Below are 5,791 nucleotides of genomic sequence, written 5' to 3'. Positions count from 1 at the left end.
GGATTTGAGCAAAATCAACTACCGAAAACAAACTTAAGTCAAGAACCTAACTCAAAAAGAATTTGACATTCTTAAAACCATAGCAAACAACTCTAGGATCATTTGTCAAAGAGCGGATAAGGGTGGCGCTCTCGTCATCATGAACAAGGACTATTACAACTCACAAGCTGCTTTACATCTACAAGATGAGAATACATACATGATACTGAACACTAACCCAACGAAAGAAATACAAACAGTACTCCAGAGTATCATTGCAGAGGGCATAACCAAAGTATGTGTAGATGATAAGATGAAAAAATACCTAACCACGGAGTATCCAAAAACACCGAAATTCTATCTGACACCAAAAATCCACAAAGACCCCATCAACCCTCCCTGTCGCCCCATAGTGTCAACATGTGGGAGCATTCAGCAACCAGTGGGTAAACTAATTGATAAGTACCTTCAACCCTATGTCATCACCATGAATTCTTACATTAAGGATACAACAGACTTTTCGATTAAACTTGACAACATAAAGCTTGACCCAGAAGAACACATAATTATGTGTACTATCGATGTTCAAGCTTTATATACCTCCATACCCCACCTCATGGGGCTAGAAGCAGTAGAAGAAGCATTGCTTCAAATGGATTATGAAGAAAATATGAAAATATTTTTGATGGAACTACTCAACTTCACCTTGATGCATAGTTTTTTCAGATGGGAAGATAAATGGTACTTACAAAAGTCAGGCACAGCCATGGGAAATCCGGCAGCTCCCTCGTATGCAAATATATTTATGCATCAATATGAGACCAACCACATCCTACAAAAAGAACAATGGCAACAAGGGTTGCGCCTATATCTACGATACATTGATGATATTTTTCTATTGTGGAAAGACACCAGAGAAAGCTTGATCTCCAACATCACACAACTAAATCAAATAGACCAACGAATACAGTTCACTTACGAAATTCATGACAGTCAAATCAATTACCTGGACGTAACCATCAAAAAAACGAATGATAAGTTTGAAACAACACTTTACTCCAAGACCACAGATCGCAATAACTTATTAACCTACCAGAGCTTCCACCCAACTCCCCTCAAACAACACCTACCATATTCACAATTATTACGAGTGAAAAGGATTGTCTCAGACCCTGAAGAATCAAAGGCGCAAACTCAAATCATGCTAAATAAATTCAAAAAAAGAGGATATCCAAATGAAGTGTTAAACGCAGCATTCGAAAGAGCACAATCCAAAGATAGAAAAACATTACTTTCCACGCCAAAAACTGAAAAAACTAACAAAACTACATGTGTAAGCAAATATTCCACAGTCAGCCCACAGTTTAAGAAAATCATCAAAAAACATTGGCGAATTCTACAAATTGAACCTGATTTCAATAATATTTTTATGGATGAACCTATATTTGCTTTTTCTAGAGCCAAAAACTTAGGAGAAATCATCAAGAATATTACTTGTATGAAATCCAACGCAAAATACAAAGGTACTATCCCGTGCAAAAACTGCAGTAATTGTAATAACATCATGGAAGGCAACACCATTGCCCACCCTATGAAAGGGAACAGAATTAAGTTACAAGTTAACGGCACGTGCGATACCAAGAATATTGTTTACATGATGAAATGCCGATGCGGTAAAGCCTATGTTGGACAAACAGAACGCAAACTTAAAACAAGGTTAACCGAACACAAAAGCAATATTCGTACTAAAGCATTGAAATCAGCAGTAGCTACTCATTTTGTAGAATACAACCATCAAATCAACCAGATTAAAGCGTGCATATTGAAAATTGTGGAAAAAAATGAAGAAACAGACAACAGAAAGGTGCTGTTAAAACGTGAAAACCATTGGATGTACTATTTGCAGACTTTTCGCCCATATGGGATGAATGAACGGACTGAATTCAGTTGCTACTTATGATTCATTTATTTATCTTTCAGATTTATTTTATTTTTCAGATTCAATCGCCATTTGTTGATTTGTGCTGACCAAATATGTTGCAATTGTTTATTAGTTACCAAAAGTTATGATACATGTGTCCAACATTGTAGCAGGATGTCGTATATGACACACAACAGTGGCGCCTCCCTTGTTGGTTTAACAAAACTCCTCAGATAGTGTTGTTTAATATATTTACCGGGCACTTTAACATTAGTATCATGGCTCTTTAAATCACAACAGCATGGCCCTTTAACTACAGCGCGCGGAACCCTTCATGTAACCACACCCATACGCGTCACACGCCGACTTTGCTGCGGTGAGAACAGCAGTTCAGATAGCGCGTCCGGGCGTTCAGATGATTAAACATTGCGGTAAGAATTTTCTCTTGAATGTTAAAATTTCTTAGCGAGTGTACCCATCCACCGCGCGTCTAAGATTAAACAGCACAACAGTTCAGACAGCGCGTCTGAGTGTTTATTTTACCCAACATCCCAATAAGTATTTTCCCCGAACGTTAAAACCTTTTAGCGAGCACATCAACCGCGTGTTTAACATTTAACTTGCGCGTCCATACACGTCATATGTCAACTTCGGTGATCCTAAGGGTGACACGCGAGTACGTTTTTTCCATCAAATGTGTAAAATGAGGGAATCCCGATTATGTAGGATATTTTTTGCATTAGCCATGTGTCACATTAATCAGAATACAGTGTAATGTATTTTTGAGAAAAAATGTGGAAGTTTACTTGTCATCTTAAAAGAGTTTGATCACAACATGTTGATAATTTTTTTTTTAAAACGTTGTTCATTGCTAAAAACATTTAAATGTACAATATAGTGATAGATACATACTTTGTTTCACAGATTTCCCTGATGAAGGCCAGTAGGCCGAAATGCATTGGAATGTATTTGAAACGCAATTGAAAAATAAGTTGGAAGGAAAATCACAATTGTTTGATATATAAATTTTGAGGCAAAGCAAACCTTCAATATTTGCAATAATCAACTTCTATGAGTATGAATAAAATACTTAAGAAAAGTGAAAAAGAAAAAAGACTTTGTTGAAAATCTTTATTGATCACAACATAGCTGGCGAGTCCAGCACAAATTTGTCTGTGCCCTAGGAGACACTTGCACTATCTAGTGCCAGCGCAATCCTTATTGTACATTTTGCCCAGGCCAGGAGTGGGCTCCATAAGCAACCTCCTGTGTCGCCTTTACATAGAAATGGCCATGCCTGGTTCCCCAGATGAGCTCAGCGGATTGGAAGTCGAGTGAGCAGTTAGAAAAAACCTAGGGCCTCATTTATAGGTTTTTTGCCATAGAGCAGTGCAGCAGGCCTTGCTTTTACACTGCCCTACGGCAAAAGAAAAGGCCAGGAATGCGCTGAATCTATTACATACGGCGCATTCCTGTCCTTTCCCCCTGCGACGGCGCACAATGGGCTGCCGTGCGCCAACGCAGGCACCTCTGCACCATGATGCAAGTTTGCCTGCGTTGTTGGGATGACTATTTTTGAGCAGGAACAAACAAAATCACAATAGGCTTTTTCTTCTTTCTATCTGTGCTGCAGAAGGTAGCACACATAGAAAGAGGAAAAACGAGGAGAAATAAAAATATTTCTCCTCTTGGTGCCTCTCTTTTGCCTCCCCTGGGGGGCGTACGTTTTTGGCGCTGCCTCAGACTTATGATTCCTCATAAATCTGTGGCAGTGTCACAAAGCCATGGATGTTGTTGGGAACGCCCCCAGCAACACCCATGGAACTCCCCTTTCACACAATTTTCTGCGTGAAAAAGGCACATATTTATAAGGCCATGAAAAGCCACGTGGCTTTACATGGCCTTATAAATATGGCAGTGGCGCATTTCGCCACCGGAACATCAAAAAAGTGACATTCCGGAGCCGAAAAACTTTTAGATGGTTCTTCTCAGGACATGTCGGTTGGCACCTTCATCACTTGTATTATGCGGTAGGGCCAGTTAGCGTCTACCAATGTCTGAATAGGCGAATGACAATGAGCTAGGTGAGACTTTTACCTTTGGGTACAATGTTGTCATACATGTGTTAAACCAACGGTTTGATGGGGTGGAGGAGGAACGTATCCAATGACGCTTGAGTCCTTTTGGTGCTATGCCCCTCGGTGGAGCTTTGTGGACTTTGGACACATGACTGGAATAAATGCATCTAGGTGGGACATTTCCTTGCACATATCCATAAAAGCTTCAAGTTCCACCCAATTCTGGGTGGACGGTCCTTTCCTGGGTGGGAACGTACATCTCATTAACGCTACCAGAAATCCTCCTCCCCCTCACGCAGACGAGCCTTTCCCCCTCCTATAATTTGAGTAACAATCTGCAAAGCACATCTGTATCCAATCGATTATATCTGTCTGGATGACAGATAACATCGCACCTGTACATCTCTGCTCATGGTAAGTTATGAAGCAGCCCAGACAGGCGATTGGCTTCTCTCTTCGTCTCCTGGCAACAGAGCTGCACTGGACCGGAGGGTCAATAGGGCAGAGTTACATCTTACCTTGTGTACATTCCTGCTCTCCAAAATTGACAAGTTGACAAGATAGAAAATGGAGGGAAGAGATGGGACCCTCGTTTTGTTGTCAATATATCTAGTTCCTGAATTTGTCCTTTATTAAATCTCTTCCGAGCTCCTCTCCTTTTACATCCTTAGAATGAAAGGAGAATTCCGCAGAGCAGTTCAGCATTTTTTTGGCCGAGCAAAGACACCTTTCTGCCTATGAGAAATATTTGTGGTCAAGGTGACAGCATCCATTATTGTGACGTCTCTGTTAGTACTAAGGGCGTTACTAAGCATCATCCGACCTTGCAGCGGTGGCGGGGGAAATTTAAAGTTGGTTTGCATACAGCCGTGGCCGGTAGTGGGAGTACCAGCCAGGTGGTGACGTGGGGAGGGGCAGGGTGGGGGTAGTAATGTATGGAATCCGGACCTTCACAGGTAAGTAACCATAAAAATAAATAAAACGAATTTCGTTGCGCGCACTGCATCGCATTTGCTAATGCAGTGCACGCAACAAAATTTGGTTTATTTATTTTTATGTTTACTGACCTGTTAAGCTCCGGATTCCATACATTACTAGCCCCCACCCTGCCCCTCCCCCTCCCCACGTCACCGCCCGGCCGGTACTCCCACTACCGGCCGCGGCTGGGGGACCAGTCAATCTTTGGAAAGGGTTTTCGATTGCGAAGTAAATTTTTGTGTGTTTGAGCTACCAACACATGGCCTTATTTACAACAAAGTGACTCAAGTCCTTTACGAAACATAAGGATGCGTCTTATCTACAAGGATACGATGGATCCCTGTGCACCAGGGCCGGACTGGCTACCAGGCAGTTTGGAATGCTGCCGAGCTGCTGGAACATTTCACTGCGATGGGGGCTGATTTCGTTGATGGAAACCTGCGTGTACTTCGAAATAATGAAAACAAAACTAATTTCGTTTAGTACACGCAGGTCCCCATCAACGAAATTGGCCCCCAGCTCAGCAGCATTCCAAACTGCCCGGTAACCAGTCCGGCCCTGCTGTGCACCCCACTCCTGCGGTGGCACACTATTGGCTGCCATGCATCGTCGCAGGCACCCTTCCATATGGTGCAAGAGTGCCTGCGTTACGGGGAGATTATTTTTCTGCAGGAAGGGATACCTTACTGCACAAAAACAATCACAAGAGGTGTTTTCCTCTTTCTATGTGTGCTGCAGAATGCAGCACGCATAAAACAGGAAAAACAAGGGGAAATGAAAACATTTCGCCTGAGAAGGCATAGCATTCTGACACATGTCCGCAGGTGATGAGTGA

This window comes from Lissotriton helveticus, chromosome 7, assembly GCF_964261635.1.
Source record: "Lissotriton helveticus chromosome 7, aLisHel1.1, whole genome shotgun sequence".
NCBI classification, from domain to species: Eukaryota; Metazoa; Chordata; class Amphibia; order Caudata; family Salamandridae; genus Lissotriton; species Lissotriton helveticus.
Note: the sequence above shows the minus strand (reverse complement) of the source record.